Genomic DNA, 14277 nt, shown 5'->3' on the forward strand with positions numbered 1-14277 from the left:
TATCAGAGCGGTCGGTACAATACCCGACGGAAGACGGCAACTGGGAAGAACATGAGGTCGACTGCGGTGTCCCACAGGGCTCTTCTCTTGGGCCGACCCTGTGGGACATCGGCTTCGACTATGTCCTCCGCGGCGCCGATCTCCCCGGCGCAGAGAAGGTCGCCTATGCGGACGATACAGCTGTCGTCTGCCGTGGCAAGACAGTGCGCGAAGCGGTCATACTCGCGACGGCGGCGGTGGCGCAAACAGTCCGGCGTATTGAGTCGCTGGGTCTGAAGGTGGCGCTTCACAAATCCGAGGCCCTGATCTTCCATGGGCCGAGGAACGCCCCTCCGCCCGGTCTGGCTATCGTGGTTGGCGGAACCAGGATCGAAGTGGCGTCTTCCATGACCTACCTCGGTCTGGTACTTGACAGCCGGTGGTCCTTTAAGGAGCATTTCCGCCGGCTGTCCGAGAAGGTCACCAAGTCTGCTGGGGCTTTAGCCACTCTGCTCCCGAATCTCGGGGGCCCCAGCTTAGAGTGTCGGCGCCTCTACATGGGGGTGATACGCTCCATGTGTATGTATGGGGCGCCGATCTGGGCCGAAGATCTGTTGCCCGCAAACGGACTCGTCCTGGGGCGACTGCAGAGGGTAATGGCGACGCGGGCGGTGCGCGGATACCGCACCATATCGAAGGATGCGGCCTGCCTGCTCGCCGGCAGCGTCCCGTGGGACATAGACGCGAGAGCTCTCGCCGACATCTACTGGCGTTGCGCAGAGGTCCGCGCGGGGGGCAGTAACCCCCTTCCGGACGCCGTACGTCGGTGGAGGGCTCAAGCCAAGGAGAGGACACTGGAGTTATGGGAGGAGCGCCTGCTGGAGCCACGGGTCAGCGTAGACCTAGTGGAGGCCATTCGCCCGGTTCTGAAGGACTGGGTGAAACGCAAGCACGGTGCTCTCTCGTTCCACCTTACACAGGTGCTGACCGGGCATGGCTGCTTCGGTCGGTACCTGTGTGAGATAGCCCGGAGAGAGGAGTCAGCGCGGTGCCACCACTGCACCGCGGACAGGGACACGGCCGATCACACCATCTTGGCCTGTCCCTCATGGACCAGACAAAGAGCGGCCTTGACGGCCGCCATCGGACCCGACCTCTCGCTGCCGGCACTGGTGCAAGCCATGCTGAGCAGCGAGCACCACTGGAGAGACGTAGAGAGATTTGCCGAGGAGGTGATCTCCATTAAAGAGGAAGCCGAGCGAGTCAGAGAGAGGGAGGCGCTCGACCCTCATAGGAGACGACGGCCGAGGCGTAGACGGATCGTCCAAAATGGCCGAAACGTCCCGCCTTAGCAGGGGTACTCGGGGTGGCAGTGTGGGGACGCCGCCGCCCATTGCACCGAGTCCCGAGACGGTCGTGATGCGCCTCATGTTCCTGCGCATCGCGACACCGCCGGTAAAGGATGGCCTGAACAAGCCCCCCGTTTGGGGCCTCTGTTCGGCTTAGGGGGCCATTACCCCCACCAAGAAGAGGGGCCTGCGCAAGACAGGCGCTGCGCTGACGGACCTACGGAGTAATGCTCGTCGGGTCCCGTGCATCCGTCAGCTGCAGGAGACAGGAACATCGCAGTGTTTTAGTGGGTAGGGCCGCGGCACTCACCATCTTCGCCGCGGCGAGCCCCACATATCCGCAGGGGAGTCCCCATTCCCTGCGTCGAATGCGTTACTGCATTTCACTGCGTTAAAAAAAAAAAAAAAAAAAAAAAAAAAAGGTTAGGTTAGGTTAGGTTAGGTTAGGTTAGGTTAGGTTAGGTTAGGTTAGGTTAGGTTAGGTTAGGTTAGGTTAGGTTAGGTTAGGTTAGGTTAGGTTAGGTTAGGTTAGGTTAGGTTAGGTTAGGTTAGGTTAGGTTAGGTTAGGTTAGGTTAGGTTAGGTTAGGTTAGGTTAGGTTAGGTTAGGTTAGGTTAGGTTAGGTTAGGTTAGGTTAGGTTAGGTTAGGTTAGGTTAGGTTAGGTTAGGTTAGGTTAGGTTAGGTTAGGTTAGGTTAGGTTAGGTTAGGTTAGGTTAGGTTAGGTTAGGTTAGGTTAGGTTAGGTTAGGTTAGGTTAGGTTAGGTTAGGTTAGGTTAGGTTAGGTTAGGTTAGGTTAGGTTAGGTTAGGTTAGGTTAGGTTAGGTTAGGTTAGGTTAGGTTAGGTTAGGTTAGGTTAGGTTAGGTTAGGTTAGGTTAGGTTAGGTTAGGTTTTTTTTTTTTTTTTTTTTTTTTTTTTTTTTTTTTTTTTTTTTTTTTTTTTAATTGTTCCCCCTTCCATAAGAAGGGACAATTATTTACTATTTTTAACATTGTTACTATGAAGTTTGGTTGAGTATTATTGACTGATAGTTATTTTCTTTACATTTAAATCATTATTCCTATTTACATCAACTTACATCTCAGTTATACAGTTTCTAATTCACTTACAAATAACATATAATGACATGACATTTAATAACATTTATTCTTTTACATTTATTTATACTTGCATTTATTTCTTCTTTTTAGTGACATTTATTATTTTTATACTGTTACGTTTATTAATTTTATTACATTTATTATTCTTATTATTATTTATTACATATATTTATTACATTTATTATTATTATATTATTACATATTCTTACATATTGCTTAAAATATATAATTCTTGTCTTGACATTACTTTTTACTATAAATAGCATTTTACATATTATATTTAATTTATATTGAAAACAATTTTGTCTGTACCTTATAATATCATAAAAGATGGCCTTTGTTCGTATTCCTCACTATTAGTGTTACATAAACTTGGAATGCAGTGTGCATTCAGCACGGAAGTCCCGGCGGGAGTGGTTGCTACCATAATTATTACATAATAATATAGCTGCAATATTTAGTAGGATTTTATAGCGCGTGCAAGAAGATGGTACATTTATGTAAGCGTAACTTAAGTAGGCGAATGTGCTGTGCGTATTTCTTTTATTGTAAAGCTTATGCCTTACATGCTTTCTTATTGACAACAATAATTTCATGTAGGTGCAAAGCGGGGTGATTTTTTTTTTTTTTTTTTTTTTTTTTTTTTTTTTTTTTTTTTTTTTTTTTTCACACAACACATTTACATTCATTGTTGCATTTAATAGTACTATTACCTACATACAATGTTTCTTTTCCCTACTCTTACAGAATCACCGAGGACTTATTTGTCCTCGGGGTCATATGCGACCGTTGCACGCGCTATAATGTCCCACCGTTGTCGCACCGGGCATTCCATACTGAACGCGTGATGGTTTGTCTGCTTTTGTTCTTCATTTTTGCAGTTTATGCAACAAGGCTTTCTCCCTTCCTTCCGATCATCGCACTCAGACTGGTGATGTGCTCCGGAGCAGTGGGCGCATTTCTCTTCGGCAGCGCTACAGAATCGCCGCCCATGTCCGTACCCTAAACAGCGCGAGCACTGGATCAGGGGGGACTGGTCGGCGACTCTGACGCGCTGGATATCTATATAAAGATACCCTGCTTCTGTGAAACGCACCCACAGCCCCGGCGACACATTAAGTACCACGTGCTGAGTGCGATCATCCTTTCCTTTCTTTCTATATTTTACACTCATCCTGTCCTCTACCCCACCCAGGATGTCCTTCACGAGGTGCCGATTCTGCCTCCTGATGGCTTCTATAATGTCGTCATCGGTGTTGCATTTTCGCACCCCGTACAGGACAACCTGGGGATCCTTATTTTCTATTGTTTGTGCCTCTAAATCTACTCTAGCTTCCTCTATTTTGTGTTTTGCCCTATCCCTGTCTTTCCTATCTCTGAACCCTATAATCACTTTTCTGTCTTTTCCCTTTCTAATTCGGTCTACCTGTATACCTTCCCTCTTTGCTTCTATAATCCTTCCTACATTCTCTACTATCTCATCCGCGGGCATGAACTCTTCCTTGTCTGATACGACTAGGGAGTGGAGGGTCCTGTACTTGGGTTCCCTAGATGATACTTGGGATTTCCCCTTTCCCCGGGTGATACTCGCGTAGGTTGGAGACGTCACTGCCTCCGGGTCGTTCTGCACTGGGACCCCCCCCTCCCCAATCGCATCAGCCAGGGTACCTATCTTTTCCTCTATCTGATCCGATATCTTGTCTACCACCTTCGCGTTTTCATCCTCTATCTTAAGGTGGATACTATCCACATTAAGACAGGCGGCATCTATCAAGTAATTCCTGATCTCTACTAACTCGCTCTTATATTCTTCCCTAAACTCACCGATCTCCTCCTTTACCTCTTCCATACAGTTACATTTGCCCGCTCTATCCCTAACCTGTTCACATTGTGTCCCCGAGTCCCTAGTCCGTACCTTTTCTTTTTGTGTTCCTGTCTCATCCCCATCCCTGGCTATAATTTCCTTTAATAGGTCCACTACAGCAAGTAGTTCCTCTCCCATACCAGACTTCAGCTCTCCCTTCATATTCCTAGTCTGGTTTAGGAGATAGATACTACGCTTTACCTTTGTCAGCGTGCTCGCCAACAGCTGGCTCGTGGTTAGCTCGCTCGGGCTGCTGTCGCGCGCGCCGTAGGTCTTATTAGGGTTAAAATGATTAGGGGTTCGGGCCATTGCCATCTTTTAAGTAATAAATTAATATGTAAAATTAAAATTAAATTAAAGGGGGAACGCGTCAATTTAAATAAAAGTTGTAAATATTTAAATAATATAAATTATGTCAATTTAAAACTTAATACTAACGAGTACACCAAAAATGATGCACTCGGTCTGTAGATTTAAAATTGTATGAATTGTATATAGTTAAAATACGGCTGTAATAACGAATAGTGAATATAGTAAAATAGTTAAGTATATAAAATATTAATATAATAATTATCCTATCCTAAATATATTTGTATCTAAGTTTGTAAATTTGTATATTATATAGTTAGGTTTTATTGTATATTAAAATTTTAATTAGTTTTATGTTTGTTTTAACAGATTTTATATTTAATTTTATGCTAAGCCTAAACTCAATCTCCCTATGAATTTAATCAGCAAAATACTAGTAGGTCAAACCTTGTTGCTTTTTTATTTTCGCAGGGGAAATTAGCCTGTCGATTTTTTAAAAGCAACAAATTTAAATTTGCTGCTTTTGTCAATGTCAACTATGTATACTATTTAGCGATCGATTATCTTCGCTTTTAGAAGCGGGTTAACTCAATATGTTATATAATATGTACAATTCCAGTAATTGTATTAATAATTATCTAGTTATGTCAAGTAAATTTCTAAAAACTATACTCAGTTAAAACTTCGTTATCACAGGCTTTTACTTAAAATTACTTAACCTAACAGTCGCACCAAAAGGAAAGCGAACTGGTCCTTATAGTTATTCGGCTTGTTTTGCCTCGTTTATTACAGTTCTGCTTTATTTGACGTCTTCCGCCGGTCGAAATTAGAATTCTATGGTGTCAGTCGTAAGTTTATTCCTATGTCTATTGTTTTTGTATAAAAACTGAGTCCAACTCTGTTTGGTTATTAAGAAAAAGCTACTTTAAAATTATATTGAAAGTGCCTATGTTTTTTAAATAGCAATACTTTTAAGCTTTTTCTATAGTTTATCCTGAAAGAAGTCAAACGCCTACTATTTTTTATTAGCAAAGACGCAGTCGCCTTCTCATCAGCTTAGATCTATGTTAGTTCGAGAGCCGGTAGTCCTCCAGATTACTTTTATTTTATGTTAATGTTTTTATTATGTTTTTTAAAAGTACCAATAATTTAATTTCTGTCTTTTATTAATTTTGGATTTTATTAACTATTATCCCGCAATTTTATTATTATTTATGTTATTTCTACTTATGTTTTACTACTTTTGACCGATTTCTTTAGTTATTTATTTTAATGTTGTTTATGTCTATTTATTTTTAATTATATTTTTATTTATTTAACCAATATATTACCCGTTTTATTTTTAACAAAATTACCGCGCGACGGCTCTTGAACTACTAGACCACACACAGCGCTTGACGCCAAGTGGGCGTGTCAGGGCTGCCACTCGCAAGAATGTATTATTTTTATGTATCAATGAGCGGGAGTAACCTGATGGGAAGATTGATTTTTCTTAACTTCCTATTATGCTATATTTAAAATAATATTATTATTTATGTTCTATTACTGTATGTTTTAATTTGTTTTTACAATACTTATGTTTTGTCTTCCGCACAGATTTTTATAACCGGTTATTTCGTATTTATTTATTTATGTTACTTTAGTTTAATATGTATATAAAATTTTATTATTATTTTTACTTATAGATTTAAGATTTTTGTGCAATTTCATATATATTTTAATCTAATTTATTTAGTTTATTATATGTATATTTAATGTTATTTTTAAAGTTTTTATATTTTACTGAAGAATTGTTTGTAGTTGTTTTAATGTTTTCTCCTATTGTTTTTATTATTATGACGACCTACAGCTTTAATTTTATATTTTATATTATTATTAGTTATCTTTTATTATTTTACTAATTTTAAGTATATAAATTTTTATTCAATAGGGTTTGCAAAATTTTTGATCCGCAGCCCTGAGCGCGTCGGTGGGCGGGGCAGTGAGCAAGACAGGTATCGCGCGCGGCAGCCCTACCTGTCTCGCTCGCACTTATGGTGTTTTTAACTATGTCCTGTGTAATATAGTCCGAGCGTTAAAGTTTACTTTTAAGTTGGTTTTGAAAATGGTTTTAAATTGTTAAGTTGACTGTTTATTGCTACTACTAATTTAGAAATTGACTAGTTGAATTGTTACGCGGATTTTTTGATTTTATTTAATGTTTTGTCCGGTATTTTTAAGTAATTTAACTATAATTATAATGTATTTGTATTTGTTTTTACTAGTTTAATTATTAGGTGGTATATTAATCCGATTTTATTATGATATTTGTATTTTAACGTGATGTATTTAATTATGAATTTATTAGTTACTAAAAACAACGTTCATGCCTCGGACTATAGGGGCGGAGCCTATTTTCTTGGGCGCAAGATCGCCCTAGCTGATACTTAGGGTTGGCGCCTTTATGGAATGCGATGACAAACGAGCTGCGAAGCACCTGATGGATTCGCGTTTTTTTGTATATCTATTTTTATGTTTTAATGTGTCAATTGTTTAGTTTTATGTGTTATGTTGTTTAACTATTAGTTATGAGTTTATATTTAATTATTTTAGTTTTTCGTGAATAGTAATTAGTATTTTTATTTTTATAAATATATTATACTAATGTTTTATGTTTAATACTAGTACGTTTGACTTGTTTTAAAGATTTGAATATTAATTTTAATCGTGTTATCTACAGATTAATGACTAATCCTTGTGTGATTTTTCTAGTTTATACCTAATTAATATAAATAGTTTTAGATTAATTTTTTACTATTTATATTTTATATTTATTTTAGAGCTTAATGAATGTGTATGACTAAAGCAATTTATTTATAAAAATATTTTTCGACCTGCGGAAAACGTCATTTGCAGCCCTGAAAAGCGTTGGATGGTGACGTCACGATTTGCTTTAAAACTTTGTGATTTTAGCTATTTCTACCGATCCGATTTTTATTAGATTTCGAGGCCTTATTTATTGTGGTATATATTATTCCGGAAAATTGTTGTCGTGTTCCTAAACTTAATATTTTAGCTACTGTTAATGAAATTCCTGAGCAAGGGGCGTGGCGCCCGCCCAGGTGTTTTTTCTGTATGGAGTTTTACTCGTTTAACTAAAAACCAAATATCTACTTAAATACTACTTAAATTAAAATGGGGCTTTCTTATTTTTAATTAATACTAATTAGGCTACATATATTCAAAATTTCAGCTTTCTACTATGTCTCCAAGTTTGTTAAAAATGTCTTTTAAAATAGGTCTATGATTTCAACACTTTCTTTTCTAAAAATATACAACTTAACTTCGTATGCGGCGCTCCCGGCTGCTGGTGACGACTCCCGGCGTCGGTCCGCTGCTCTCCTGCAAGTCTAGACTTCGTAAGACAAAGTCTAGACTTTTAGGTTTTTCTTGTTTTTTGGCGAAACCGCTCGCCAAAAAGACACCAGATTTTGCACACAGTAGCTGGTAAGCAAGATACACGTCACGAAAATTGTACTGCACTATGTTGTCGATCTAGATTGCGAGTTCCGGGTGTCCTAAATTTTGGCACTTTTTAAAAGTCGATTATCTCCGATTCTAAGAGTCCGATTTGAATTTGGAAACCGGATCTATATAGCCCCAGTTGTTCCGCTTCGGGTGGTGTATGCCACGTTCCTCCCCCGCACTTCCCCGCGCACGCGCCTCCGTGTCCTCTCCTGGTTTTTGGGCTGCTGCTCTTCAACCAGCTACCAGAAAAATCTAGTTTTTTGGGAGAAGCAGCTCAGGAACCTTGCACGTCGCTTGGGATGAAAAATGGGGGGGGTCGCCGCGACAAATCGCGCGCCGCACGCGTCGAAATGTCAGAAACCGGTGAAAAATCCGGTTTTTCGTCGATTTCTTAGGCTGGAGACGTCGGATTTCCACGCGGTTTTCACTGTCACTTTACTCTCGTCAAGCCGCGTCGAATGACGTATCACACACTGCACTTTGACACTTTCGGCCGCGTAAACTAATTTTAAAAGGCGGAGCGCGCGATTATACGTGTTGCTCTGACCACGATCGGAGCGGAACTGGGTTAGGTTAGGTTAGGTTAGGTTAGGTTTTTTTTTTTTTTTTTTTTTTTTTTATTTTATTTCCTCCCCCTAACATAATTAGGTATGTTTGTTTCAATTCTTTTATGTCTTTTATTCTTTTATGTTTTTTATTTCTTTCTTTTTTCTTTTGTTTTTCATATCTTATTGCTTTGTACATTTCCAGTTTTATTTCGGTTTTACAATTTTCAATAATATTATCATTTTATCAATTATTTTTACATCTTCAGTTACATTTTCTTATAATAATATCAGCAATAAAATATATTATTTCCAATTTAAATTTACCATTTTTATATAGGTACTCACAATTAAAATTCCAATACAATTACAACATTCAATAATATTCAGTAAAATAATTTCAATACAAATAAAACTCCAATTAAAATTACAATAGGTAATTAAAATTTCACAAAATTAAAAATGTCAAGTTTAAAATAGTACAGCACAACGTTCAATTAACCTAATATCACAGTGAAAACCTACCGCTAAGGAACCTAACACTAATTATCACAGTTTAAAATATCACAATTTCTCTTATTAACTACACCCACTATCCTCTTACAGAACGAGAGGAAGATATCCCTCTTCTTGCCCCCCAGGATGGTAGGCAGATTCTCACCCGTCACCGATGTGCCCAATTTCTGCTCGATATCGTATCTATCGCACGCAAAAATGGGGCACCCGAATAACAGGTGAGGAACTGTCTCCTCAACTCCTGGCTGACACAGGCACGACGGATCCTCCTTCAACTTGAATCTGTGCAAGTAGAAGGCGAATCCACCGTGTCCAGTCAGGATCTGTGTGATGTGGTGTGTTATGTCTATCTTTTTAACTATCTTATATGCAGCAGCAGCGCTTGGGAAGAAGAGTTTCGTAACTCCGGCCGTCCCTCCCACTTCGTATCTCCTGTCCCATTCCTCAATCGTATCCTCTCTTAAGATACGCCTGACGAATGAAACAGGACACAGATCGTAGTCGGGTTTCCTCTTCGATCCCAGCGCGGCCTCCTTGGCTAATTCGTCAACTCTCTCGTTCCCTCTCAACCCCGCGTGCGCCTTGATCCAATACAAGGAGACCTCCCGCCCCTGCGATGCAGCTTTTCGGAGGGCCGCCCTTGTTTGCACTGCCAGGGGGTGAGGGGAACTAAGAGTGACTGCCTGGAGAGCCGATCTGGAATCGCTGAGGATTCCGACCTTCGCTAGTCCACTCTTGCAGGCTATATTTACTGCTCTTTGGAGCGCTAGAAGTTCGGCTTGGTAGACGGTGCAATACGGCGGCAATGCAAGCTTGACGGCCTTTGTCTCGGCCTCGCCCTTCCATACGGAGAGCGCGGCTCCGACTCGACCCTCAATCTTGCTGCCATCCGTATAGATCCTATGGACGTGGCTGTTAACCACGTCTGCATATGAGTCCTCATCTACCAACCCGAACCTCAGCTCTACCTGCTCTGCCGGATGTGGGTCCTCAATCGCAGAAGCCATTCGCTCCACCTCCCTATCTCTTAGTACCGGGTGTGGTACTCCCTTCTTGGCCTCATAAAGCCTCGATGCTTCGAGTATTCTGAGGTCAAGGGGGAGTATCCCAGCCAACAGCATTGCAGAGTTCAGGGAGACGGTTCGATATGCTCTGCAGATCTTCTGGGCAAAACCCCGTTGGACGGAGTTGAGCCTTTTTTGGACCCCCATCTTTTCCACGGTGGGTGCCCACGCTGCTGATGCATACAAGACAGTCGGTTCCACTACCGCGGTATATATAGTTTTAACTATCTGGGGGTTAAGCCCCCATCCTACTCTTGCAGCCTTAGCCAGCTGCTTATAACGCGTAATTGCCTTTTGGCAAACGTTACTCACGTGAGAGTTGAACGTTAAGCCGCTGTCTATGGTTAAGCCCAGTACTTTTATTTCGTCGTAGAACTTGAGGTCGACACCCCCCATAACTAGTCGTGGCACGTCATACTTCAGTCTTCGAGTGGATAGTAGTGCACATGTCTTGTGGGGGGCAAATTTTAACTTGTTTGCTATTCCCCACTTCCTAATCTCGTCTAGCACCTTATTTGCCTTCCTCTCGATCTCTAATGCTGTATCTCCCTCGAAGACTAACACTATATCGTCGGCGAAGGCTTGATTAAATGCATCCATCTCCTCCAACATTCGCAGCAGGGGGTCCAACAAGAGGTCCCACAGGATCGGTCCACCGATGGATCCCTGTACGCATCCCTTGTCAGTCCCCCTGCTCACTTCCACACCAGCATATCTGACATTCACACTCCTTCCGCTCAAGTAGCTACTGAACACCCGCCTCAGGTTCCCCGGACACCCAACTTCAGCCAACCGAACCTTTATGGCCGGCCACCAAGCACTGTCGAAGGCGCCCTCTATGTCCAGCGATACCACAACAGAAATTTTCTTCTCCTTCCTCAACTTTCTGATGTGGTTCACCAACCTATAGAGGGCGTCTTCGGTGCTCCTTTGGGGCATGAAACCATACTGGTTGGGGCTTATTTTGGGTAATAGGTAGAACCTAAGTCGGGCGACCAGCATCTTCTCGAAGATTTTGCCGAGAACAGGAAGGAGGCCGATCGGTCGATAGGCTTTCGGTACCCGGTATGATTCCTTGCCCGGCTTTCTCAGCACCACCACTGTCGCCTGCTTCCACTTTTCGGGAAAGTAGCCGACAGTGAGGCACCTATTCAGCAAGGCAAGGAACCATTCCGGGTTACAATCCACAGCGTGCTGGCAGATGTCGGACGTGAGACCGTCCGCCCCAGGGGCCTTTTTGGGGTTGAAGGACCTTACGGCTCTCCTCAACTCCTCCATGATGAAAGGAGGGTCGTCCGGACCCATCGGCGGTTCGGAGTCCAAGGACTCCGCACGCCGGCGCGTCCGTCGATGTTCCTCGCTTTCATCACTTTCCAGGTCCGTGGGGTAGAAGGTCTCCGCCAACAGTTCTGCGGAGCTTCGGGCGTCGAGGGTCTCACTGCCCCTTGTTAGGGGCAGATCCTCCTCCCTCCCTCCAACTCTGTTCAGCACTCTGTAAATGCCCTCCCAGACCCCCTCCCTATCCTGTTTTCGGCAGAACTCCTTCCAGCTCGCTACTTGAGCCTCTTTCACTGCCTTTTCATACTTCTCTTTCGCTTCCAGGTACAACCCAACCACGCGGTTTCTGCGATCAGGCGCTGCGGTTCGGATCCTGCGTTTCCTTGTGGCGACCTCCTTCTTCATCTGCGCGAGCTCATCATTCCACCACGACAAGTTGAATTTCTGTGTGTGTTTTTTGGTCGGCATAGTGTCTCTGCATGTCTGTGTTATGACTTCCGTGTATCTGTCTATTGCTTCATCTATTTGTTGTGTGCTGCGTATTGAGTCCATCGCTTGTATAGTCAATTGTCTGTCTGACATCAACTGGGTCAGCTTCTCACGAAACTGACTCCAGTTTGCCTTCTGTGTGTTAAATATGCGTGTGGTACGTATAATGTTCGTGCCTGTGGATTTCTGTTGTCTGATGCCGAATGATATGCCGTTGTGGTCCGAGGTTAGGTTAGGTTAGGTTAGGTTAGGTTAGGTTAGGTTAGGTTAGGTTAGGTTAGGTTAGGTTAGGTTAGGTTAGGTTAGGTTAGGTTAGGTTAGGTTAGGTTAGGTTAGGTTAGGTTAGGTTAGGTTAGGTTAGGTTAGGTTAGGTTAGGTTAGGTTAGGTTAGGTTAGGTTAGGTTAGGTTAGGTTAGGTTAGGTTAGGTTAGGTTAGGTTAGGTTAGGTTAGGTTAGGTTAGGTTAGGTTAGGTTAGGTTAGGTTAGGTTAGGTTAGGTTAGGTTAGGTTAGGTTAGGTTAGGTTAGGTTAGGTTAGGTTAGGTTAGGTTAGGTTAGGTTAGGTTAGGTTAGGTTAGGTTAGGTTAGGTTAGGTTAGGTTAGGTTAGGTTAGGTTAGGTTAGGTTAGGTTAGGTTAGGTTAGGTTAGGTTAGGTTAGGTTAGGTTAGGTTAGGTTAGGTTAGGTTAGGTTAGGTTAGGTTAGGTTAGGTTAGGTTAGGTTAGGTTAGGTTAGGTTAGGTTAGGTTAGGTTAGGTTAGGTTAGGTTAGGTTAGGTTAGGTTAGGTTAGGTTAGGTTAGGTTAGGTTAGGTTAGGTTAGGTTAGGTTAGGTTAGGTTAGGTTAGGTTAGGTTAGGTTAGGTTAGGTTAGGTTAGGTTAGGTTAGGTTAGGTTAGGTTAGGTTAGGTTAGGTTAGGTTAGGTTAGGTTAGGTTAGGTTAGGTTAGGTTAGGTTAGGTTAGGTTAGGTTAGGTTAGGTTAGGTTAGGTTAGGTTAGGTTAGGTTAGGTTAGGTTAGGTTAGGTTAGGTTAGGTTAGGTTAGGTTAGGTTAGGTTAGGTTAGGTTAGGTTAGGTTAGGTTAGGTTAGGTTAGGTTAGGTTAGGTTAGGTTAGGTTAGGTTAGGTTAGGTTAGGTTAGGTTAGGTTAGGTTAGGTTAGGTTAGGTTAGGTTAGGTTAGGTTAGGTTAGGTTAGGTTAGGTTAGGTTAGGTTAGGTTAGGTTAGGTTAGGTTAGGTTAGGTTAGGTTAGGTTAGGTTAGGTTAGGTTAGGTTAGGTTAGGTTAGGTTAGGTTAGGTTAGGTTAGGTTAGGTTAGGTTAGGTTAGGTTAGGTTAGGTTAGGTTAGGTTAGGTTAGGTTAGGTTAGGTTAGGTTAGGTTAGGTTAGGTTAGGTTAGGTTAGGTTAGGTTAGGTTAGGTTAGGTTAGGTTAGGTTAGGTTAGGTTAGGTTAGGTTAGGTTAGGTTAGGTTAGGTTAGGTTAGGTTAGGTTAGGTTAGGTTAGGTTAGGTTAGGTTAGGTTAGGTTAGGTTAGGTTAGGTTAGGTTAGGTTAGGTTAGGTTAGGTTAGGTTAGGTTAGGTTAGGTTAGGTTAGGTTAGGTTAGGTTAGGTTAGGTTAGGTTAGGTTAGGTTAGGTTAGGTTAGGTTAGGTTAGGTTAGGTTAGGTTAGGTTAGGTTAGGTTAGGTTAGGTTAGGTTAGGTTAGGTTAGGTTAGGTTAGGTTAGGTTAGGTTAGGTTAGGTTAGGTTAGGTTAGGTTAGGTTAGGTTAGGTTAGGTTAGGTTAGGTTAGGTTAGGTTAGGTTAGGTTAGGTTAGGTTAGGTTAGGTTAGGTTAGGTTAGGTTAGGTTAGGTTAGGTTAGGTTAGGTTAGGTTAGGTTAGGTTAGGTTAGGTTAGGTTAGGTTAGGTTAGGTTAGGTTAGGTTAGGTTAGGTTAGGTTAGGTTAGGTTAGGTTAGGTTAGGTTAGGTTAGGTTAGGTTAGGTTAGGTTAGGTTAGGTTAGGTTAGGTTAGGTTAGGTTAGGTTAGGTTAGGTTAGGTTAGGTTAGGTTAGGTTAGGTTAGGTTAGGTTAGGTTAGGTTAGGTTAGGTTAGGTTAGGTTAGGTTAGGTTAGGTTAGGTTAGGTTAGGTTAGGTTAGGTTAGGTTAGGTTAGGTTAGGTTAGGTTAGGTTAGGTTAGGTTAGGTTAGGTTAGGTTAGGTTAGGTTAGGTTAGGTTAGGTTAGGTTAGGTTAGGTTAGGTTAGGTTAGGTTAGGTTAGGTTAGGTTAGGTTAGGTTAGGTTAGGTTAGGTTAGGTT

This window comes from Aricia agestis, chromosome 20, assembly GCF_905147365.1.
Source record: "Aricia agestis chromosome 20, ilAriAges1.1, whole genome shotgun sequence".
NCBI classification, from domain to species: Eukaryota; Metazoa; Arthropoda; class Insecta; order Lepidoptera; family Lycaenidae; genus Aricia; species Aricia agestis.